The sequence below is a fragment of the Siphateles boraxobius genome, unplaced genomic scaffold (assembly GCF_051911475.1).
Source record: "Siphateles boraxobius isolate OS27281-9 unplaced genomic scaffold, OSU_SipBor_1 31, whole genome shotgun sequence".
Lineage (NCBI taxonomy): Eukaryota > Metazoa > Chordata > Actinopteri > Cypriniformes > Leuciscidae > Siphateles > Siphateles boraxobius.
In genome coordinates, this window is record NW_027508931.1 from 7,734,039 (window position 1) to 7,761,047 (window position 27,009).

General features: G+C 36.4%; 1 protein-coding gene across 2 annotated transcripts in view; it reads left to right on the forward strand.

Annotated features, from left to right (window-relative positions):
- tspan9a (tetraspanin 9a) overlaps positions 1-27,009 on the forward strand; it is a 213,031-nt gene that overhangs the window by 58,808 nt on the left and 127,214 nt on the right. Inside the window, exon 3 of one of the 2 annotated variants that reach the window (XM_077193636.1) lies at positions 14,937-15,002. The exons of the other annotated variant lie outside the window; for it this stretch is intronic. The gene's annotated coding sequence lies outside the window, so the exon portion shown is untranslated. The remainder of the gene's footprint in view (positions 1-14,936; positions 15,003-27,009) is intronic. 2 annotated transcript variants of the gene reach the window in all.

The window sequence follows — 27,009 nt, forward strand, 5'->3', positions numbered from 1 at the left end:
AAAGACTCAGAACTGCGTTTAAAGGAATAGTTCACTTAAAAATGAAAATTCTGTAATCATTTCTTCACCCTCAAGTATTTTCAAACCTGTATGAATTTCTTTCTACTGCTGAACACAAAAGAAGATATTTTGAAGAATGTCGGTAACCAAACAGTTTTCCTACTATGGAAGTCAATGGGGTCCATCAACTGTCTGGTTACCGACTTTCTTCAAAATATCTTCCTTTGTGTTCAGCAGAAAAAATTCATACAGTTTTGAAACAACTTGAGGGTGAGTAAATGAAGACAGAATTTTCATTTTTAAGTGAACTATTCCTTTTAAGCTTATTTATATTCGTAGTTGTACATGCTATATTCTCTGTCCTACAGTGTGACTGTGCCTTTAAGATAGCTATGCACTTTCTACAGCAATATCGTTTGAAAGTTGCAGAAACATTCCACCAGCGCTTTATGCATGGTGATAGATAAAAGATTGTATTCTATGTCTCATTGTTTCTTTGTCAGTTCTCCACCGTGGGTGAATTTGCTCCAATCCTCCATACTGAAAGACCACCTCCCCCTGATATTGCTAGTTTGTGAGATACAATTCGATTCTACCTCTCTAAGGACTGAGTTTGCCTCGTATTGATCCATCACAGACTAACATCCATGGCCTTTCTTAGACGCTTTAGCCCGTATGTATTACAATATAGCAATATATATCGTATAGGTCCTGAAGATAGACACGACAAGGAAAAAATATTGCACAATGGGTGATAACATCTAATTTATCAGGCTGGAATACAGGACCGTTTTTAAAGTTGTCAATTTCGATTTATGCTTTACTGTATTTTGGAGAATTGGGGGAAATCCTTTTGCGCAGAGTCTAATATAGTTTTCAATCTTGCGGTTGTATTAGATTGACTGCCGATAGAATAAACCACAACTCTGAAGTTTGCACAGAAACAAATAACGGCTGGAAAAAACAACAGGCTAGTTCCTGCAGTGGGTTCTGATTGAATCCTTATATCCTGCAGTGGGAGAAGTTTGTTAAAAGATACCTTTCTCACTTCACCTTTTTTTCACCTCGCTTTCGGACCACCAGTGAGATGAACCCTATCACCCTGTGCCTGAGCTCCAAGACTAATCTCACACCTTTCTGACAGCACAGTTGCACATATCCTGACAGGAAGGATTTTTTTTTTGTGTGCTGATGATTTTTCAATCAGACCTTTCAGAGATAAGGAGATAATATAAATCAGCTCTTGAAAATGAAATGCAGAAGCACATTAGTATTTTGCGACAGCATGATCTCATTGAGTATTTGTATGCATTTTTACGTAAAGTGTGGTTCTTCCACACATATATTTAGTTACGTTTTCATACACACTGAAATGTACATTGGTGATGTATTGACAGCACTAAAACATAAATTATTTACATATACATTTACAATGATAACATTTCACTCTGTTTTGTGACTTCTTTTGCGCTTATTTTGAAAGATTACATAATGCTAAACAAGACTAAAATTTAAACCCTTAAAATTAATTGCATTTCTGTAATTGTTTAATCCTTTTATATATGATATAAAATGACAGGTCTTTGCATTCCTCTGAGCAGGTTTTCCATTGTTTTCTATGTAGACATGCTCTTGGCAGACATGTTTGGCAGTTGCGCTCACATCTCGCATTTTTTGCAGTGTTTTGCGCATGAAACAGAAAAACACAACTCTCAAGTAAAAAAAAAAAAGCTCAACTCGCATCTAATAACCTTGCCTTTTTCCCATTCCACTGCCAGCGTCTAGTTTTTTTCCCCAATGCATTCTGTGTGAATAGACTAGCGATGTGTTCTACGTTGATAGAGCGCGTAACATGAGAGCTAATCCGTTAATCAGAGTTAATCGGGTGCACCATCATGTGGTCGGATCATTTTCTTCTCTTAAAGTCCCCTTTGTAGTCAATAGTTTTTTTATTATACATTTTTTTTATCATATTCATTCACCAAAATTACATTATTTAAATGTTTTGTAATGAAAAAAAAAAATTCTTCATGTCTTAAAATAGCTTGAATGTAACTACCACCTTGCCTCATTTAGTATATTCGGTTCTATTAATATGCAAATCAGCCCCGCCTCCACTCACTCACACCGGCTCATGAATTTGCACATGGTTTGTCTTAAAGCATATTAAAAACACCACATAGACATATAAACAGCATTAAAAACTTGATTTCTACCACAGGGGGACTTATTATCATTGCCGTGTTGTCAACATGTATAATTGTACTATTTGATAACATTTTTATTCAAAACTGCGATTTCTCTATGAAAAAATAATAAAATCGCGGCAAAAGATTAAAGAATTAATCGAAAAAAATGCCCAACCCTACTCCATTGTTATTCAAAGTGTAATTTTCCTACACATTTATGTTTATTAGGTTTTATATTTTCTTTTTATATTCTCTATAAAATGGTTATGTTTGGGTTTTGCAGTCTGATTAAGGGACCTACAATTTATCTATAAAATGGTAAAAGGGCAATTATACTTTTGTATCATATCTTTATGATACAAAAAATTGTGTAAATATTTTACGTTTCTATATGTGTAAATGCGTAATAATGTTTAATTTTAAATAAGGATGCTCCGATTGATCGGTTGCCGATCATAATCGGCCGATAATTGCTTTGGGATGTGTGATCGGCGGTCTCTATAAAGGCCGATCCAGAAAAGCCGATCAGATGACGCAAAACTCGCGAGAAAATTTTTTGTGCCCTGGTAAAAATGGCTTCACTGGTCTGGCAATTCTACAAGGTGTGTAAAAAAGACAATTCATTAGCAATCAATCTACAATGTGTGTACCATGCCGCGGCAGCTTGTCAAACTGTGCAGCCACTCTGTTCAACCCGTAAATGAATCCATCGATCCGCAAACTATGTTAGTTCTTGAATGGTCTAGTGGTAGATATTTTGCCAAGCGTGTCAGAGGTTACGGGTTCTAATCTGCACTCGTATAGTTTTTTTTTTCTCTCATCAAAACTGAATATGTTTATCAGTGGTAACAGTCTATATCAAACAGGGACACATTTGTGTGCATTTTATTTTGCGATTTCACCGGAATTAATAGATTCCGCAACGGCTATAGATTGAAGCGCGCGTCCAAGTGAAGAGCTACAGAGAACACTGTATCCATCACACTGATAGACGCGGCTCGAGCACTCAGCTTGATTTAAAAAACAAACAAACACATTTTAGCGCTAGATATCTTATTTAATAGCGAACTAAATGAATGCTCTGCTAGTTAACTGGAGATGTTTTATTTATTTGTATTAGGTACATCTGTGCCTCAATGTTACAAAAATTGATGGGGGACAATGTCGATCCTTAAAGTGGTAGGACACGACTTCACTTCTAAACAAATCAATCTAACCATGTGACCAGTAGTGGTGGCTTTCTTAATCTGTTTAAAATAATTTAGAAAGGGTTCTTGCAACAAAAAAAAAAAAAAATATATATATTGATGCTTAAGAAGTAAGCTTTGGGAGAGAAATGAATCTAATAATCTCTATCCCCACTCTCTCTTTCTCTACCTCACTCTCCCTCTCTCTTCCTCACTAAATGCCCACAAAATCTGACTAAGCATCACAGAAAAAAGCTAAGTTATAGATAGATACAGATATGGAAATTGTTAATTGTATTTTTTGTTGCCGTGCACGTTACTACCTGTGGTCCTTTAAGTACATTAGAAAAACTGATGGCTGACTGACTCAAAACATTATTTTGGCTATAGCCTTTTTTTGTTGCAGTTTTTAGTTTAAAGTAGTCTAAAGCTAAATTTAAAGACTCAGATTTTCTGACTTTTATCTTTTTTTGTTTTATATTCTACAGGAAAGTTGTATTTGTCAAGCCCTAAGCTGTTCCCAATAACCAAGCACAGGCTGCTAAGTTAACATGCTGGACATGTTGTTCGCAAATAAATACACAGGGTAAATTCAAGTATTAAAAAAATCTAAGTATTACATTTCTCATATCCAAGTTTAAAGACAACTGTGGAAGCCAATCCAGTTTTGATGCCCTGAATTTTAAAGCCCTTTTGATGCTGTATTTTAGATTGAATGTCTAATAGAGTTGTAAAGGCAGATGGACAGTTGCATTAGTGGTGGCAGATTATGGGCGTTGGACGTTATTGCATTTTTAATTTGAAAGGAAATACATTAAAATGTGAGTTAGGTGGACAGAGTAGTGCGTATAACCCCGTATAGAGGAATTTATTATACAGAACACATCCAAAGAGAGTTGACACAGGTGGTAACGTTATTAAAGGAATAATTCAGACAAAAATGAGTTCTGTCATTGTTATTTCAAACCGTATAACTTTTTTTCTCTAAAGAAGGAACTAATAGTTTATGATTGACGTCAAACCTGACATGACCCGGCACGTTTGAATACATGTACACTACTGTTCAAAATTTTCGATTGAAACTTGACTTTTTTTTTTAATTGGGCTTTTAATTTATTAGAAAATGGGTGTTTTTAAATGAATGCGAATCATTATATGAATGGCATAGGCAATACTTTATCTTTCTTTGCTTTTTTAGCTATTTTTAATGCATACAGTGTGTGCTAGTGTCATATACATTGGCTAATAACCACACACTTTGACAGGAAGAGGCCATCTGACATGTACTGTATAATAATCAACCACAATTTGTTTGTTTTGCAAGTGTATAAGCATTCAAGTGCCAATTATCTGAAAAGAGTCTGTAGCTGGTAGGGATTAATGGTCTGGACATTGTCTCTATTGATCAGTTACAATGTTATTTCTCCTTTTCATTATGAATTTGTAATTCAGTGGCTATTAAAGCTTCTCATTATGATTTATTCAGGTAAAAATTATTGTCTAGATTACCAGATAAAGTAGCACATAGGCGGTGTGGCTAATCACAGTCATTTGTGATTATCATTTTAATGATAATTTTATTGAGATTACAGAAACGTCCTAAGATTGGAATTGCCTAATGAAGAAATTGGTTTTCTGAGGCGGTAAGTGGCATACTTGATGAAGACCCATTTCTGTCTGAACAACATTCAGTTCTTAATGGTTTTACATGATATTTCGAGGTGGGTAAATCTGAAATCAATGTTCCTACATTTATATACTGCTGTTCAACAATTGAGGATATCTCGTTTACTTTCTACTAACGGCCTTTGATGAGCAGCAACTAGATCTTCCAATGAACAGTTTTTTTTTTAGAAACCTGATTCACTAGTTCACTTTTAAAAACCTGTGCCACCCTTGATTCCTACAGATACTGTAACATCTTAAATTTTGCTAGCTCTTTGTGTGTGCGTGCGTGTGTGTGTGTGTGCGTGCTTGCATGTGCAATGTGCATAAGATGGCCTATGAACTCTCTTTGGAAGAGCTTTCCAGAAATATTTGTAGTTTTCTAGGCCAGAAGCTAGATTTTTACTTTGTAACGTGCTAAAAATTAATAGTTTTCTTACACAAACTCATCGATTTGCTTCAGAAGGCTTTTATTACCCCCCGGAGACGTGAAGGTCGATTATGACGGATGGATGCACTTTTTTTAGCTTCAATCTGTTCAATCCACTGCCATTATAATACTTGGAAGAGCCAGGACATTTATTAATATAACTCCGATTGTATTCGTCTGAAAGAAGAAAGTCATGTACATCTAGGATGGCTTGAGGGTGAGTAAATCATGAGCTTATTTTCATTTTAAAGTGAACTACTCCTTTAAAGGGGCATTTCATCCAAAAATGAAAATTGTCATATTTACTCACTCTCTTATTTTTCCAATCTCGTACAACTTTCTTTCCTCTGTGGAACACAAAAGAATGTGGAAGAACACTGGGAATCAAACAACATTGGACCCTTTCATTTTTATGGAATAGAAACATTATTTTTTATTATTTTTGTGTTCTGCTGTAAAAAAAAAATTTAATTGATAATTAATAAAAATTAAGACAAAATATATCGTGTTGTCAAAATAGCAACATGTGCTACGTCCTATCCAAGGCATTGTGTTTTAAAACTGTATTCATACATGCATACATCATTTTTTATGTAGAAAGTTCTCTCCATTATAACCAAGAATGAACAGCTTTTTGTTAACTGCTGACTGTTTATTCTGACATTGACAAAATTTCTCATTTAACCTTGATATGATTCATGAAATTAATTTATGAACTGAAGAGACTCTGAAATACACAGTACACGATTTTAGCACCACAGTTATGTGGAAATCGCCGACAAATGCTTGAAATCGGAGGCAATTCGATCATGTAGTGGTTTTTATCAAACACGTGATCTGAGAGAAGTGAATCTGAAGATCAATATTTCTACATTTATAAACTGCTGTTCAACAATTCTGCCATGAGGATATCTTCTTTACTTTCTACTTACGGCCTCAGATGAGCAGAAACTATATCGATAGAACCAATAGAACTGTGTTGCAGATGCCCATGAGATATTTAGCATGCTAAATATCTGGACTTGTCTGCAACTTAGAGTCCTGCAATGTGAAATGTGTTTTGACTGGAAATGACATCGGTGATGACCTACAGCCAATGAGAGGACAAGATACAGGGTAAAAGAAAGTTCAAGGGGAGTCCTAGACCTGCAACAGAACATTAACAAGCATGGCTGCAGCGTGACATCCATGCACCATTTGTCATCACAAATACATGCTGTAGTACCATTTAGAGATGTTTATAATAATCAAATAATCAATGATGCCATGGAGAACGATTAGGCTCGCTGGTGAAAGGAGCGTTTTGAAATTCAATGATTAAGGGTTGCAGTGTTTTTGCAACTCTCGGGAGTGATTATTTTGTATCTTTTCAGTTTTTCCATCCAATCTCTAAATTGCACGCCTGATCTTTAGGCAATAATTGGTTCTATTTTGACTGTAAGACGTTTATCCCATTGGTGTGGGAGTTAAAGAAAAGAGAGAAAGAAAAAAAGAAAATGTCAATGGTGCAACAAAAAGAAGGGGAAAAAAAGAAACCTGTAATAAAAACAATAGAGTTAAATAGAGAGAAACAGGGAAATAAGAAAACCAGAGAGTCAAAGAGAACTTTTGTATGTTTTGGCAGGCATTTCTGAAGTCTTCTCTAAGTGCAACTAAGAGCTGTGATCAGTGGAGGTTTATGGGAATGGCTTAAGGCGAAATGAGCAGTAATGGCATCTCCTTGTCGATGTGCCCTCTGTGAGAGTATCAGACCAGAACAGAGTTCAGACAGCCTGTTCACTGAGTCCTGAGCACAGCACTGGAAAATCCACCTGCATGGGAAAGTGAAGCCTCTGCAGTAACCTTCACAGCATTCCGATCAGTGAACAACACCACTCAACATCATTACTGTCCTAGAGCAGATGATGGCAAACTGTGCATTGTATATGGTGATCTGAATGGTAATGGCACCTGGCAATATTTGTCTGTCAATCAATCATTCTGATAGCATTTTTACAACAAATAACAGATTATATTACTGTTACAGTTTGCCATCATACTCTTTATATCCCATCTTAGTTACATACAGTAGCCTATCTAAATATATTGTAATACTTTCCCAGAAAAAAACATCCATCTTCATTTGTAGGCATGCAGTCATTTTTTTCCATCGTATAAACTTATTTCACTTGAGTCCATTAAACAAAACTGGAAGTATTGTCTTCCTTCCAGTACACTGTAATCATTTTTCCTTTAGCAATCAGTAATAATATCTGTAGTACATATCTCTTTTCCTCATTGTACATTTTTTGGGCAATGCTCCCAACAAACACATTATTGTATCTAGAGATATCAATAACTGTAGTATTTTGTCTGTTTCCTTTTAACACTTTTAAACAGAATTATTGAATCTTGTGGCAGTCCCAAAACAATATGTGTCTGTTCTCCAATTTTACCACATTTACTCCAACGTAATGCCACAGATGGTTCTTTCACAGATCACATGAGGTGTCTTAAAATATCTAATTTTTACTTTCCAGTCAAATTCTCTCCATAACTGACTATAAATTCCTTATGACACCCCTCACATAATTCCTCTTTAATAAATTGTATATAAAAAAATTGTTCCCTATCTAACGTCTTTATTTCATTCTCACATCATTGTTGTTCTGAATTTCTTTGTTTCTTTATTCTAAACCCTATGAATATATGTATACTGTAATATATTTTTATATTGTAATAATTTCACATTTAATCTCCAAATTAATGTAGAAACAACATAGACAGTAGGGTATATTTTAGACATTTGTTTAACGGTATCTTTTTATGAAAGAAGGCCAGTATCACTGATACCAATATTGCTACTGATATCTTTATGAAATAGATTTTCTTCTCACTTTTAGCCATTCAGCATTACAGTATAATTAAAAGCTATCAATTTTAACATTTTATTAGGCTTTAGGAAATATAACAACTTTTAATATAAGTGAACTTAAGTGAACCAATCTTCACATAAACCCATTGTAATAAATGTCACATTTATCTGTGCCCTTCAATATATCAGGGCCCAATTTTTCTATTGGCTCAGTCAGACCGGTTCAAATTTTTACTTGCCCTGTCGAAAACATTACAGTTTTTGTTGTTTTTGACCCATGTAGATGATTTTCAGGTCTAACAGTTAGGGTATATACAGAAATTGAATAAAGTTATCAAGCACTTTACAGTCTTCACTGCATTAATTATAAATTAAATATAGATTAATCCTTATTAAAGCTACAAAAGTTAGTCAGTCAAGAGCAGTAAGTGTGTTTCTCTCTGTCTTTTGTTCTTTGATTATCCTTAAAGGTAGGGTTAGCGATTTTTGGAGAGACTGGCAATAGCGAGCTAGCTTTGAAAGCATACGAACCCACCCTCCCTTCAGTGCCTTTCCAAAGCCACAATTCCTTCAAAACGCATGGACCAGGGAGCAAACAAAAGCGTCACAAGAGACAGCGTTAAACTACCTCATGTCTCAAAGCACACAATATTGCAATAATAATGAACATAAACAATTTAAAGAGCACTGACCTGTATCACTTGACTGCTGCAGATTAGTTTCACCGTTGATTGTTTTGCCATTTGAAACGCTTAAATTCGAGTCACGAACCACTCCGAATATAATGTCACAGGTTTCCATCTCTTACAAATTACAGTAGTTATGGCGTGAAAGCAGCATACGGTTGTTGTTTTGGTTCAGGAGGAACTGTAAAAGTTGATACTCGACAAAACAGGCATTCTGGCATAATTTTTGTTAATTCAAGCACTATCTGAAGCGTCTTTCTGTGGGCATGAGTGTGTGTGTCACAGACACCGATTCACAGATGTGTGCCAGTACTGTACTGCATTCTTTTGTGTCTTATCGTGCTTGATAATTGCATTAATAAGAGTGCGATCACATAATGTAACACTAGCCAAAGGATGATGGATAAAAAAATAATGCTACGTTAAAAAAAATTAACGCATGCAATTAATTTTTTTAAGTTCAACACGTTCACATTTTTTAACACAATTAATGCAGCATTTGTTTTCTTTCATCATCCTTTGGCTAGTTTTACATTATGTGATCATGTTCATTTTGTCAGCCCTAGTTGTAACTAATGGAATTCAAAGATGACTACTCTCTGTATAATATTATAGCATATATTCCTCCTTGTTTTTATGAATATCTGTATGTGAAAACAACAAATGAAACCCCTCAATAACCATGGAAGCTTCCATCTGTCCCATTAGACACATTTCTGTGTCTAATTCCCGTTGTTATTGTGGCAGAGAGGAGTGACCTATCCTCTCTAGGGAAAACATTGAACACATTGCGATTTAGACCCCTATTACATTATTGTACATGCACCTAAGAGGTCTAATTGAGTGCATTTCACTCATTGACGTTCAAATCTAGCATCCATATGGTCTTTTTAACATAGAAATTGTATGAACTTATGGCAACATATCATACAGTATGAAGACACTCATGATAATATAATGTTTATATTTTTATTTTTACATTCTATTGACAAATAGGTACCCTTTCGAGATTATCTCCGTTAAAAAAGATTAAAACCTTTGGATTTTCTATTTTGAGGTTCTATTAAACTTCTTGAATCAGAGTATCTTCTCTCTCTCTATCTCTCTCTCTCTCTCTCTCTCTCTCTCTCTCTCTCTCTCTCTCTCTCTCCCTCTCCCTCTCCCTCTCCCTCTCTCTCTCTCTCTCTCTCTCTCTCTCTCTCTCTCTCTCTCTCTCTCTCTCTCTCTCTCTCTCTCTCTCTCTCTCTCTCTCTCTCTCCCTCTCCCTCCCTTCAATATTGTTGCTGAGTCCGTCAGTGTTGCAAATGTTTTCTCCCCGGTGCTGAGTTTAATTTTTAGTTGCACTATGTACATGCATTTTGCCTGAATTCCGCTTTTTTTTTCAGCTGTATGATGACTTCAGACTTTAGACTTTTGCTCTTTTGGTCGAAGAAAATTCACCCTTCTTGGAAGTGGATCTGACCCTGGCTCCATGCTTGTCTAATGACAGCGTATTTCAACACTGCATCCAGGAATCTTATAATTATCGATCTTGGGGGAGCTGTTGAATCCTCTGCTTTTGATGTTAGAGAACGTTGTGCCCTCTCGATTTTAATGTCTATTCCCGACGGTAGTTTAAGTATATCATTCAGCAACTGGTGTGATTGTGTCCTTCTTGATTCTCCTTATGGAGTTTATTTAATTCCCAATGCACTTCTTGATCTAGCTGACCATCGTTGCCAGCAATACCCACACTAGCTGGACTCGCTGTTGTCTGTTTTTCCTCCTTTCCTTCTTATTATCCTGTGTTTACTGCCCATTTTTTTTGTCTTGAGGTCAAGACTCATTTTGCAACTTTCTTTCTCAAACTTAAATTTTCTTGTTGTCTGGATAATCTATAAAAATGTAGTTATGTCTACAAAAAATAAGTTGAAATAATTTTTACAGTGTGCCATTCTGGGTTTCTATATCGTTCTGATGTTCATTAATTCTATCATTGTGTCATTGCCGTTTTGTTTGTTTTGATTGTATATTTATGTTGTTTTATCTATCTGTTGATAATAAGTCATTCTAGCCTTCTTTACAGTATAATTTGAGAGAATGATAGACAAATATAATAACAGAATGACAGGTCAATACAGCGATCAATAGCCAGGCAGACAGACGGACAGACCGAACGACTGATAGACCGATTGACTGACTATCTATCTATCTATAGATCGCTCTAACTTTTGTTCTGTCTGTCATTCTATCTATCACTCTATCGTTCAATCTGTCTGTCATTCTAGGAATGAACAGATGCAACGAGAGGTTAAAATCCGACAGGGGCTTTCATGACATAAGCAGTGGAGATGTCAGGGTGGGTGAAGACTTAAGTTGGAGGATGGGAGAGAAAGGAGATAGGGCACCCCGGTCCGCCATGAGCTGCTTTTGTCTGCTGCTCATCTGCGTCAAAGAGGATTAGAGGTGTTATGACATTAAAGTTGAAACGACGTTATCATCTGTAGCTGACAGGCAGGATTTGCTCCCTAATCGGACTACTAATGCACAGGGAGGTGAGACATCGGTGCACTGTGATTGGAGGATGATTTCTTTATTTCTTTATTTGTTCTATTTATGTTTGAAGACCTGCCTTTTTTATTTACTTAATCCACTCCATGACCGCCAGCCTCGGAACTTAGACGTTTCTATTGCGCTGATCTCAAAGACACTATTATTGTGAAGAAACAACAATTACCACATCCATGAAACGGAAAGGGTAATTGTTCTCCTCAGTCTTTTTATTCAACAGTAAAATTAGAATTTAAATTCATGCACAGTACAAAAAATAGACAGCAAACACCTGGAGCATTTTCTTAAGTTAATCTCACTCTGAAGTTCCTTTCACCTCGGGGATTACGGCATTTAAACGGATGTCCTTTCTTCTCACCTTTTGGAATTCTCTGGCGTGCCGCTGCTGCCTGGCCTGCTGCTGATAAATAGTCTTATATTTTTATAACTAATGTTTTTATGGTGGTAGACCACACAGAGAGCAAAGCAGCACCTTTAAAATGTATCTAGCCTCAAATGGCAAAGGCTTCAGCCGAATGTAAAGTCCTGTACCTCACGGATATATCATTATACAGGCAAGGGGGCCACTGTAAATCTCACACACACCATAAGCTTGACGTCTTTGTAAAGGCAATAAAGCATTGGTTGTTTGTTTGTAGATGTATGGGGGTTTGGCGGTTGATTTTGGTGCTTCACACTCAGTATTTTTGCAATAATTTAGTGGTGGTGGATGACAGTGGTGTGATCAAAATGAGCCACGTGAAATAAGGTGTTCTTGGGAGATAAAAGATAGTATATGTATTGTTGTCTATTGATACCATAACAGGCCAATAATACAACACAATACACCTTGTGAAACTAAAGCTCATTTATTTTTACAACAGATGCAGTGAAGTCAATAGGCATTGAGTCTCCAGTGCACTTCATGTTGAAGAGTTATGGATTTGTATAAATTTTTTTCGATCCGACTCGTGATTGCTAGGTAAAATTGCGCCATGAAAGTCCAGCCCTAAACCTGACCCTCAGGGAAAAAAATAAAGGAATTGTATTAATTCACCAAACCCTAAAATGCTTACAAACTGGTCTGTGAGCAATGCTTATGTGTATAGTGTTCCAAATCAGTCTAATTTAAGGTTCTAGTAAGGTACTTTTTCATGCTACACTTTGGATCATGCCTAATACCTCTGAAGGAGTCAAATAACATTCTAAATGCAGTTTCTTCATATTTAATTTGGTTTCTTTATAGGAATAAAGCTCTATCTGACCCTCGAGTCTTCGAAAATGTTCTGTATTTATTTGTCACATGAAGCTAACAATATCACCCACCAGGCTTAATAACTGTAGGGTTTAAACTGGAGGATGGGGAGGTTGTAAAGCTACAATTTCGACGTGCCACACTGGGTTACTGCAGGGCTATAAAGACTCAGCAGCAATAAAGACATTTCTCTGATTTAGACTTGGACTTACCACAGACTTGTGCCACACATTTAGCAACAAAGTTGCTTTTAAAACACCCAAGTCCTGGCATTAGTATGCGGTTTGCATCTGGCTAACTTTTGACTGAACTAAAGACTGTGATGCAAGCTTAAAAAAGATATGCCTAAAGCCTTTAAAGGAACAAACAAAATTGATTTTTCTTGAGTCGTTTAGCTAGGCTGAAACACTAATAGCTTTCCATTAAGTGAGTATACCCTCTGACTGGATGCATTGAAGTGCCATTTGGCACACAATTAAATAAATGAAAGTTTGTGTCAACACAACGTTTGATTTATAAACAAGCATCATTTATTCTGAACATGAGACCATTTGGGCTTTGATTAATTTGAATACTCAGGTTGCCATTGCCGAACAAATAAGCTGCGTAGCTTTTATGTGTAGGGGAGGGTGGGTAAGATATGCATGTAAGCTGTGTCGGCCCATTAATCTTCCAAGCATGCAAAAAAAAAAAATGTCACATGACCATGTGTCTAGAAAATATCTATCATTTACAGCTGCTTGTGACTAACATGACAAAAAGAAAAACAGCATTAAAAAGCTTTATCTCATAGTAAATCAAATCTTTCCAGCTATACTTTAAAGGAAAACCTATTCCTTTTAGAGAGTTAGGATTGTGTCCATCACAGATCGCTCACACACTCATCATCCTGCTCGAGGACCTATTAACCCGTTGCTGATCCTGGGAGGAACCCGTGCTCACATTCAATTTGGAATACTAGCTTTTAACCTGCACTAGAGTATGTCATTGCTTAAACATTTCATTATTTCAGAGTGTCCATTAGTTAAAGGCCTCGCTCATTAAACGCTCCTGTTTTGGGTTTTATTAAGTGAGTTACAAATGGCTGCTTCACTCACCTGCAGCCTAATTGCTCTTTGAGTGATGTAGGGTGGATTAATGCACATGAACCTGGAGCGAGGACATTGCGCCATTACACTGCAGTCTCGCAAATAACATTGTCAAATGTGATATTTTTCCTTGAATCAATTTGTCGAAGACGGCCACATAGGGTGTCCCAGGTGGTGCGTATGAGAGTGGGAGATTATGTGATTCTGGTGTAATAATACTGAAGTCTTAATAATGGAATTACAGGTGTGCATGTGTGTGCGGTGTGGTGACACTAGTGTGGCTTTCAATTGTGGCTTTCTAGCAATGTTCCCCACATGAATAGAACATTTTACTTTTTTAGTCTGCACAGAGAGAGAAAAAAACACGGCAGCTGCGAAAGGGAACTCAAAAGCAGACATGCATATAAATACGAAGAGGAAAAAGTTTCAGCAAAAAAATGCAGTTTATATATTAAACTTTAGTGAGCTGTCTGATGGCATCATGCTCTCGACAACAAATGCTTTTGCAGAAGTTAGGCAGCAAAATTATGGTGTCTTCGAAGATACCTTACGTTGATCAAATTCAGTGCTGATATATAATGCATCAAATCACAGAATTAAATGCACCCCAGCTAAAACTATATTTAATAGATCAAATATATCTCCTGGTATAGAGCTACAATTTTACTTGATTATATATAAATAATAATAATAATTAAAATGAAATAACCTTTGGATACCAAGAAACCACAACAATCTTTTTTTTTCCTTTTATTGTGTTTAATTCAGTTTTATTTTCTGTTCTAACGAAACGTGGTCAATTAATTGCAAAAATCTAAATCTTGTCAATTAATTTTAGCTATAAATAAATAAATACATTTTAGCTGAAAATTGAACTTGGTTCGAATTACATTTGCATTGTAACATGACACTAATAAGCGTAGCCCTAGGAGTCATTTGTGTCTAATGTCACCCCTAATTCTACTTGTGCACACTAATCATGCTATGAGAAATCAATTTAAAATTATTTCGCAGAACTCCAGCTGATTTTCCCTTCATTGCTTTTTTTTATAGGAGCAGCTGATTGAATTGAGACGTGTGAATAAGAAGAACTACAATTTCTGAAGACCCCTTTGACAGGTAAATTAAAGACGGTTTATGTTTTCTTCTTTAATTAAAAAGCTATTTAATGCCAGTTTTAGCCCTTCCTGGGATCTCTGCAGACCTGACATTGCAGTTTCCTTCCTCAACTCCTTGGCTCTCGTCCCACATCCTCTCTGGAGTCTTAACTTCCCCTCTCTTTGTGCTTGGGGTGAAGTCAGGTTAACACATGAGGTGATCTGGAGATGGATGAATCTGCCGCCGTTTGTTGGCTTTCATTTTTTCCACTGCGGAGGAACGATCTGATCTTTCATCATTCTTTCTTCCATGTCGCTCTCCTCCACCTCTCTCTCCATTGACACAACACATTGTGTGTCTGTGTGTTTGTTTTTAACCAAGGAGCCTGTTTGTCTGTTTTTGGTGTATGTGCTTTTTGTGTTTGTCTTGCAAGGTCACTGACAGAACAGATTAAAAGCCTGTTGTTCCTCAGGGAAAGAACAGAAAAACCTTCTGTCTGTCAGAAGGATTGACTCGCTTGTCATAAACAGGTATTCTCTCCAGCAGTTCTAGTTCTCTCTCTATGTCTGAATCACAGGTCGCGTGTTATTTTGGGTGATTCAGACACCATGCCCTTAGTTTAAAGGTGATGAGTAATTTTTTTTTTATGGTATGTATAAATCAGCACTTTAATTTATAAGTCTGTAACTAGTCGTGTGCAATATTGACAAAAAATGATATCTCAATATTTTCTGTGATATTATCGATAACGATAATTAGACGGTATTTTGCTGTGTGTGTTTATTGTGCTGGTACTTTGGTAGGTTTAGGACTGCCATGGACAGTTGACTTAAAGTGTTTGATAGTCTTCATATTTTGTGGGGTGGTCAATTCACAGTAGTGACAGAAATTATTTTCTGTTAATACGTTTCAATAGATGTTTACCTTTTATGGGCATTTTTACCTTTAATAATCCATTTTTTAAACTTAATTATATGCATGCATCATCTTTTGTGTCAATTTCATAAATGTAATCAAATTCAATAGGGCTGTTACCAATCATATTAAATAAGTATCAGCAAAATTCATCTTTGCAATGGAGAGGAAACACAAAAGCTGTATTTGAATTCAACTGATTCATTCAAATTATGAACATATGTTCTAATTAGGATCTGAGAGGTGAAAATATAGGATAAAAATTATTGCAGCACATTACTTGATGACTTTTATATTACTTGAAAACTGCTTTTATATTTGCAAGCGACACATATTACAAACTCTACCTTTAGAGAGGCTATAATTCTGTTGCATGAGTCCACAGTGCAGGAAAACATTGCATATGATTTGCATGTTAATTATGTGGTGTGTTTATACACAGGACGGTGATTTATTCAGAGAAAAACAGAGATGATTTATAAGCAGTCCTGAAAATCTCATGGAGGGTCTGTAGAATACATGGCACAAACTCTGTCTGGTTTTTGTTCCACTTCAGGCTATTTATTTACATTTTTATTTGCATTTTCTTTAACCACAACAAGCAATGCTATTTTCTATCATTTGTCATAATCTGACAGAGGTTTAAAGCTAAACAAATAATGTGTGCAGTGCTTTCATTGTGCCATTTGTATGTTAGGGATATGACAGAAACTACGTAGGTTGACGAGTGCAAAATTTGGTTGTGAGTCATGAAATTTTAAGCTGAAAAAATGCAATATCTGCACCACAGCAATAATGTCTGTAATCGCATCACAGTTATTTAAAGGTTCAGTTTGCTTTGAATAATAATATTGTGATTATATTTAGCTATAATAGCATTTCAAACTCTAAGTGTCAAGGACCCATGTAGTTTTACCTATCAAGATATAAATAGAATGCATTACAGTTTGGTTTATTTGAAGAAATGGAAAACACAAAGATGAAGGGGAAACATCAAACAGGTATCGAATGAAATCAAAAGATGTACACCCCACTGAAAAGGGGTTTTGGTGTTGAAGTAGCGCACATTAAGGAAAGCGTGTAAAGGCTTGATGTGGGCCAAAAAGTCTGATTGGGTAAATGCATGTCCAATCATTGCAAACTGTCATTTCATATCTCCACAGATGAGTCAGAGCCTGATTGTGCCTCAAGAATCAGTTTTAAATCAGTCACTACGGTTTTACCTCAAGTGAACCAGCTGGAGACACTTCTCTGTATTTTGTATGGATAAAGCTGTGATGAATTAAATTAAAATTGAATGGGATTTCAAGATGCTAAAGAACCGAGGCTGAATGCTTAGGGAAATGACTTATTCCCCTTTGTCCTGCCACTAGAAACATATTTTTTTGCATAGTGTTTTGCATAGGCGGAGTTTGAGGGTTTAAAAAAACTTTTGGGAGTTAAAAAGTTAAAGGTAGGAAATTTGTTTTATTAACACTTTTGTTATACTGGTTAAAACTCTGTTCACATCCTGATAGCAGTCAATGATTTAAGTGGTCTAAATACATGTACACATATCTTCTGTGGAAGTCACAGGAGCAAAAACATTTTCGTCCAATCATTGCATTTGGTCCGCCTTTCACAGTTCCTCCTGAATCAAGACGAGAGTTTGTGGAAAGATGTAAGTAGAATGTGACAAGATGAGGAATGAGTAAATGTGTGCAGATTTCAAAATAAAGTGTTATTTTCAAATAGTTTTACTCCATAACTACAATTAGAATTATTTTAACTTTCTTATTTATTCCCTTAAATCCCTTTTAATCATTTAATTATTTAATTCTTGTATTAGTATTATTATTATTGTTATTATTATTCAATAATAATAATTAACTGTATTTACTGTATTATTAACTGTACTGTATTATTTACTGTATTATTAACTGTAAATAAAGTAATAATAATTAAAGGGATTTCCTTAAATCCCTTTTAATCATTTAATTATTTAATTATTGTATTAGTATTATTATTATTGTTATTATTATTATTATTGAATTATTGATTAACTATCCCCCCCCCCCCCCCACACACACACACTCACACACACACACACACATCGGCTGGTAGGTTTCCATGTTTTATGGGGACTTTCCATCAACATAATGATTTTTATTCTTTACAAACTATATATTCTATCCCCTAACCTACCCATCACAGAAAACTTTCTGCATTTTTACATTTTCAAAAAAAACATAATTCGGTATGATTTATAAGTTTGTAACTGCTGTAAGTCATCGTTTTTCTATTTCTGAAGATTTGTCTGCATCCTGCGTAATTTTCATAAAATCATCTGATTGGATGAGTCTCAGTCAAATGTGTGCCTTAAAGGTTTAGGAAATTGGAGTAGCTCAAACATTCCAGTGCGCTAATTGATTTCTGCTGAGCGCTTTTGAACTGCCTTTTATATTTGCACATGAAATGCTTTGATGTATTGGGCAGCACAACGATTCCTCAAAATCAATCGAAGGGCCTTCAAAACATTTGTAACTGACTCGGATTTTGTTTATTGGGTCACCAGTTGTTGAGCCTTGATTTGGCCATTTATTGGTCTGGATGTGTCACTTATTGGCTTATTAGATTTCTTCTGTCAGCTTTGATTTCAGATGGTATGTGGAATTACTGAGTGAAAGCTTGAAATTTGTGGAATGGTTTTACCAGACAAAACAGCCAGACAATTCCAATGTGCTGCCTTGCAGTTGTGGACATATGCACACTAAAGTTTTGTTCGAGATGTATTTGAAAGAAGTCTCTTGTTTTCACCAAGGCTGCATTTATTTGATCAAAAATACAGTAAAAACAGTAATATGGTGTAAATATTATTACATTTTAAAATAACTTTTTTTTATTTAATATATTTTCAAATGTAGGTTATTTCTGTCTTCAGTGTCACATGATCCTTCTCAGGAAACATTACTTATCAATTATGAAAAAAAATGGAAATATATAAAATGGAAAACTCTTCCAGTAATGTAAATCTTCCCTGACACTTTTTATCAATGAAATGCATCTTTACTGAATATAACTGTTAATTTATTTGACCATGTTATCTTTATTTGAAAGAACATGTGACCTTTTGTACAGTGTTCACATATTCACAATTTCACACCATAATTTGCTTTGTTTATGCCTATGATTAAATATGGTTTTATTTAAATTCCCGAATTTCAATGTGGTCTCAGACTTTGAACTCCAACCACTGTATCTCACACACAAAGGGAAAGAATCTAGAATCAGCCTCAGTTTGCTTCTATAAATACTTAGTTAATAGTTTATCCGCCGGTTTTACAGACAAGGCTTAAGCTAGTCCTGGACTAAAATGCATGTTTGAGCTATTTTAACTGAAAGCAACTTGCACTGACATATCATAAAATATGTCAGTGCCATTATTTTGTCTCAAGATGCACACTGGTAATGTTTTTTTTTTTTTTTTAAGGCATGTTTAAAAAAAACTATCCCCTAATTGAACTAAGGCCTAATCCTGGCTTAGTCTAAGCCCGGCTTAGTCTAAGCCCTGTCTGTGAAACCGGGCCAATTTGTTTTAACCTTCTATCCAATGTAACATTGTCTTTCTTTAATGATTTAAGTGAATTGATTGAGAGGCCTGGCAATTAAACCCTTTCATTAAGGTGCACAAGGTGGAAAACCTCAGATCATGTCTGCTCAGAAATTATGTCAGTTATGTCAATTGATCAAAGCTCCCACATGCACTTATAAAAGCAGTATATCAACTATGCTCTGAGTGGTCAGCGATGACTCATTTATACCTCATATTATAGGTTTTCAATTCCCTTCCACCTCCTCCTTGCCAAGCTTAATTTGTTTTAATAGATTTAATTAGCTTTGGAACATGGTCGGGCCAGACCCAGCAGAATAATTGTGACGTGGATGGTTGGTGGTACAATGGAGTCGATGTGTAGGATTAAGCCCCGCTCACCCTGTGGTGATGGAGATGGAAGAATGGAAGCACTAGATTGTCAGAATTTACTTACTGCTGTACTGAGGTTATTTCTCTTTCTTTCTCTCTATCCTCCCGTCTCTCAGTGTTCTCCTTGATTCCATCTTGTTGGCAACATATAGAGCCATTGGCCATGTCCAGAGTCATCACCGTCTAAATGTCCTGATAGATTCAAACTGATGCAGCATCCATCAGAAAATGTATTAAATATATCCTGCCAAGACGGACTTGAATAAGGGAATAGACAGACACACAGTTAAATGAGTGGTTTCCTGTCCAAAGACTACCTTAGACTATAGGGATGAGAACAAGCATGCATCTGCAAACTTTGAGCCAAGTGGATTTTAAGTGCAACTTCCGAAATAGAAATTTTTTTTTGTTGAAAGTCACCAGGGCATTCATAATATTCCATTTGTGTGTGTGTGTGTGTGTGTGAGAGATTGTCATTCAGGGCAGGCACAAGTACAGATCTGGAATCCATGTTGCATTTCAAGCAGCGTGAGAACATACAGATCGGGTGATTGATGACTTCCACGCTCTGTAAAATGATACCCCAACCCCCCCCCCCCCCCCCCCCCCCCACACACACACTCACATCATACCTGTGATATTGCATTGCAAATTGTCTCTGCATTCGTAATGGGGTGAATACAACCATAAATCCCAGATTTATTTTAGCTCGTAGCATGTTCGGTGAACTATTGGATCAGTCTATGATATCACAAACTTTCCAGAATTTTTTTTCAGTGTTGCACGGGTTAAAACAAAAATTAAATTCAGTGTTTTGCTCTGTTTGCAGTAATGAATGCGTGTCTACGCAATCATTCTCATCAAGGAGGGATCTAGTCCTATGCCCACCGTCTGCTCACTATCTGAGGGACAGGTGTTTTAGTTCAGCATAAATGATTTTGAGCAGTTTGATGATCATTTGCACCTATAACTCTTGGATTTATTTTATTTTTCCCTCTCAATTTAAAACTCTGCTTCTTGCATTTATTTGTTCTTTGGTACTGAGAGAGAAAAAAACAGGTTTTCGCATGAATAAGAGTAGAAACAAATTACATTACACAAATTATTTTGATAAAAGGAAGACAATATAATCAATAATGAGCTGTTGCAGTTCTCCCACTTTGAAAGAAAGAAAGAAAGAAAGAAAATACATAAATGAGTAATAAAACTGGATCCAGTCTTATTTTATCCCAAGTTAAAAGAAGATGAAAAAGCCATTTTAGATTTTACAATAACATTTTACATTTTGGTCCCTATAGTTAACCTAATATTACCTAATATTAACCTACAATGAGTCTGTGTATGTGTATATATTAAATTATGAATTAAATTATAAAGTTTATACATCATGGTTATAATTATAGTTATAATATTGTTCCTCAAAATATGCTTTTTTTTCTGGATGTAAAATTTTGTGTGTTTTTCTCACCCCCCTTTAAGACCGTAGGGAGAAATGTGACCTGAACATGTTTTTTGTGAGATTGTCCGTGGTAACATCTGATCCAGTAGTCGTGTTAAGTTGTAAAGGAATTCTGTGGACAGTATTGGGAAAGGCTTCAGAGACTTTGAAGTTATGATTGGAATACTAATGGTGGCTGAAGATGCAACTGGCTTTGCAGCTCTTACCCTCAGAGACAGTGCAGTGAGACTGAAGTGAGAGTAGGCTACATGGCAGCATTAAAGTGCTGCTACCTCTTGTAACCTTGAGGTTTGTTGGTACCTTAAAGGTCCCATATTATGCAAAATTCACTTTTGCATGCAGTTTGGACATAAATGTGTGTTGGCAGTGTGTGTACAAAACCACCCAATAGTGATAAAAATCCACTCACTCCTTTTTTATTAATCTCCATAAATCATCAGCAGTGTCTCCCAACGACCTGTTTTCAGAATGCTGTTTTAGTGACGTCACTAAGTACAGGCCCCGTCCACGAGTGTTGACAGACACTGCCGTTCTAACATAGACCCGCCCTGATCGAGTTCACAGCTGCTGCAGTGCACTGACGAGAATGTCTCCCAGAGTTGTAGGTGTTGTGTGGCTGGATGTATTAATCCACATAGCTCTCTCTAGTTACTTCCGAAATCTGAGGCAGCCGCTAAAGACGAGGTTGAATTATTTTGATTTTAAAGAAAATGCTCCCTCAACTCTACCGAAATTCGTTTATGTACTTGCGCACTTCTTATATCTTACTGTTTACTCAGCTCTTACGGTGAGTTTCTGAAGTAAAACTGAGGCTTCATCTTTTGTGTTATGTACAATAAACTTTATTAAACTCATCAGTATATGTTTGATCATCATTCGGACCTGGTCCGAAACAGCAGACTTGTAGGCTATTAATAGTGGATACATACAAGCAGATGACAAATACGTTATAACCGTAATGACAGATTAGCAACCGTTTTTGACAGATTAGCTGTGCTCCAAAACCCGAATAGATGCTTACGTGTATACAATATGCATTTGTCTTATAAGGCAGTATTAAAACTGTCATGAAACCTCAAGTAAGTAAACATTTGAACTATCATGATACCTTTAGTGAGTATGTTCAGAGCAAATCAGGACAATTTATTGATTTCAATATATTTGGTATTTGCATTTTTCCTGATTGGCAACACTGCATTTTCAGCATCATTACTCCCGTCTTCAGTGTCACAGGATCCTTCGGAATTCATTATAATATGCCAATTTGGTGCTCAAGCAACATTTATTTTTAATGTTGAAAACATTAACCCCCACCCCACCCACACAAATGTAAAAGTATTTACTGACATTATTGATCAATATAATTTGTCTTTACTGAGTAAAAGTATTAATCTGTCACTGGGGCAGAACTCAAAAGAATATCTTTGTATCTTGAGGCTGGTCCACATTAAAATATTTTTAAAATCTTATCAGATTTTTTAAAATGTGAGAGTGCGGGATTTTACATCCAGAAACACGGGAGATTTTGCAAGATATCCCATGCACAGTCAGGATTCTGGTTGTTTGTGAATGTATTTGTGTTTGTAATTTGTTTGTGAATCTGTTAGTGTGTGATGGTCACATCGCAGAACTCCACACACTACAGAAACAAAACTGTTAAATCTTTGATTATTTTTTCCCGTCATGTGACCATCACACACTAACTCTAACACTAACAAATTACAAACACAAATACATTCACAAACAACCAGAATCCTGACTGTGAACACGGGATATCTTGCAAAATCTCCCGTGTTCAAACATGACTTTGGAGTAAACAAACATGGCAGATGACAGGCAAGAAGGCATGATGATAATAGTATTTCGAAAACTTGCATAAAAAAAGAAAAGAAAAGATTTGGATGAAGTCGTGGAGACGGCATGAACGTGGACTTTACATGTTACAGAGCGAGCTGGAGGAGAGTGAAATTCATTACAAACTTCACACATAAGCTCGCTTTCTGTTTGGGTATCGTTTCGTTCCAAGTGCCAATCTACAGATTGTGTGCACGTTTGTCCTCTGGTTCCCCCACACAACAGGTTGGATATTCAACATGTTGGATATTTGTGATTTGAGATCAGTGCGGCGTATTCAACCACTCTTAACACCAACCTCAAACCTCAGAAAAATCTGAAAGATAATTTGTAGAACCAATAAGATGATTGGGACTTTTCCTAGGAATTTTGGAAGGGGAGAATTGGGCTCAAAATTGGCCTGATTATCGTGTAGTGTGTGGGTGCCTTTAACCCTCTGAGGTCTAAGGGGTTTTTGGGGTCCTTGAGGTGTTCTGACATGCTCTGACATTTGTGCTTTTTTCAGTTATTTATAAACATGTTAATGGCAAAGGTGTAAATTCACTCTATATAGCACAAACGGGGCTACCGTAATATGTGAGCAATGTGTATGTACATGTTTGTATTTTTTAGAGAATAATGTTTATGCGTGGTTATTGAAAAAACAAACTTGTAGTGTCTGAAATAAGGCCACAAAACACATACTAAATATGTGTCCACAAGACTTTTGACTAATGGGTGTTGTTGCATAGAATTTTTGCTTCAAAATGATCTGAAAATCATCCTGCCTAATCATTTACACAAAAAAATACATTGATTTAAATTTTATAAGACACCTTTTGTTTGGGAAGGCAATATGCGTGGAGGCGTGTTCACACCTGAGAAGACAAAGGCCGGATAATGTGCCACATACATAATGAGCTGCATATTAATTAGCCCTTTCACACAGGTGTGTCACTGGGTCCCAAAGAATGCAAGGACAAAAGAAATTATCTATATATACATATTTACAATTAGAAATTGTAACCAATTAGCCTTTCGCCGAGCCCCGCCCCCCTTAGTTACTGTTGCTACGACCGACAAACAAATGGTCAAACACGACCAGCGGGACAGATTGCCATGACGGGAAGAGGTATACCCGTGCGTGTCAGTGACCTTTTTTGGATCAATACCTCCACGATATCCTCCAGATTGAGGCAAAGGGGGTTACAGTATGCAGTGGAGGGATATATTCAAAATATAAAATACGCAATGAAGGAGACACGACTACTATCGAGGCTAATGCTTATAATCTCTCAAGCGAAATCTGAGAAACCCTATGACCTGTACCTCAAATGCAACCAGCACAGCCTTGAAGAAGATTTTATAAGCTGGTTCAGTGGCCAATTGTTTGGAGTTAGAAATATAACTCACGCTGCATATTTAGTAATTTTGCCTCCGATACAGGATTATACATTCTCTTTAACGAGCAGGGTGTTCATTACCACGGCAGCCGCTTGCGTGTCATGCTGAATGCGATTTTCGTGTTTATAAAGTAACTATACATAAGAGACAGAAAGATGCAGATAATCATACATTATTTAAGGTTATTTCTATTCGTTACGATATTGATATATTATCTGATGTTGTCAAGCAAGCTTCATGCTTTCCCCGTTGCGAACCTGCACTCCTCTAAACTGTAACGTTAGCCTACAGGTGCTGCACTGCTAGTGACTGTTGCTCATTTCCCCCCGAAAATATCATGTTAACAACAAACCTTTAGAAAACGTAATTCCTTTGTGGATCCTCTTGATCTGCTTTCTCCATGTTTCTTTGACTAATCTCAGTGTCAGTCTCACGCACGCTGCACGCGAGTTAACCATGTTCAACACATGTAACAGGTAGTGGGGCCGTCCACACTGTTTTTATCCATTGTAGGCACCACTCACGTTGTGTTTTCGGCTTTGGAAACGGATAGAACACAACTCCTCCAGACAATCTCTCGGGGTATCTAGTGTCCGATTTACAAACGCCGTGGGCACCGCTTCACCATCTTGCTTGGAGTCAATGTTTGACGGACCTGCTCACATAGTAATGGTTGCTATGATGTGTGATTGGTCAATGGCCGTTTTGGGGGAGGGGCCGGCGAAAGGTCAATTACAAATAGGTTACAATTACAACAACAATTACAATTTTAACAATATTTCAAGTGTATTTCTTTGTAAAAAGTATACATTTTATCATACGTATTAAAAAAGGTAAGGATTCATTAGTTTGAATATTGGAACAAACACTATAATAACATCTTTGTTGATAATTCAATATACCTACTTTATTTTTGACAAAACATCATACTATAGTATATTTAACTATGAGCAGAAATTGGTAAACGAAAGCATACCTATTTAATGTGACAGCAGTCTTTTTTAACAGTCAAAACTTTATAATCTATCCAAAACTAATCACAAAATCTTGTCTAAACATTCATATTTAGTCTTTGTTACAATATTTGTAACATATTGTGTATGATATATTAGCATATACATATGAATTTGCAGTTTGTTGCTTATACAGACATTTTATTTCAACATATTTCAGTCTATTTGTTACTCATCTTAGTAGGCTATAGCAATATAGTTTGGATGTGTTCATGTAAACATAACGTTTACTAATGTAGGTGCGAGAGTGAATGAACGGCACAGACACACGCTGTATAACTGTAGTAAACAAAGCGCGCACGCGCCTGTGCCGTTAATTCATCATTTAGCCTACACACAGACACGCAATTCATATTTAAACAGTCTTTTTGCGGTTTATAGACACTATTCAATATCGCGATTAGAACAAAGCACTTAAGAATAAATGACTTACTACATCAGCTGGAGCCGTTGGTCTGCGAAATGAAACTACCAGCACTTCTGGTACATTTTCCAGGGTTATTAGATAGTATTATTCCTTACAGCGTAGGGATACATTGTGTACACAGCTCTAGTAAGATACTTACTGAACACGATGTGTTTTATAATCCAGCTGGTGGACATTGGCATGTTTGCATGGCTTGCCTTAGATCATTTGCGTTTGAATACCGCGCGCTCTCCGTGGGCGTGGCACATTAACACGTAATCAGGTAAAATGAGCTGGAAAGAAAAAGACTGACATCTCTCTCTTTTCATACAGATTACATAAACTGAGAATATTTGTTTTTTTATATAAATTAATTCATTTAAAAGAAGAGGGTTCAAGCTTCATTATGGAAAAAACACTCCTGCCCGTATGACAAGTATTCGTGGAATTACAGTTAGTTTTCGGACGCGTTTCAGAATGGACCTAACTGACAGAGAGAAGGCAGAACGCGCATCATGTTTGTTTTTCTTTATTTGGCGACAAGCACAACACTTTATTTTTATTGTGAGTATCCACAAAAAAATACACATTTATCAGGATCTAATGATGTACAACACATAATATGTAAGATCAAAATCAACAGAGTATTTTGAGTCATGTTCATTACCCACCAGCCCCACAGACAGTTCCCTTGGGCTCAAGCATTCTGCTCAAGTTTAGTCTCAGCCTCAGGGAGCCATGTCTGCACAATTTCATGACAGGGCCGACGCGTGCCTATAGGCGAACTAGACAGTCGCCTAGGGCGGGAAGAAAGAGAGAGATTTAATTTAATTAATTATTTTTTTTGGGACATTAGTTTGGAATTATTACATTAGTTACCCCATCAGTTAATCTAGCGTTTCTCAACGGGGGCGGTACCAACCCCTAGGGGGTGCTTGGACAGTGTTGGGGCGGTGTGAACGAGGCACAAATTGGGGGCGTTACTCACTCTTATTTATCACAACTTTTAGGCCTCTGACAACATCATACAATGTTCA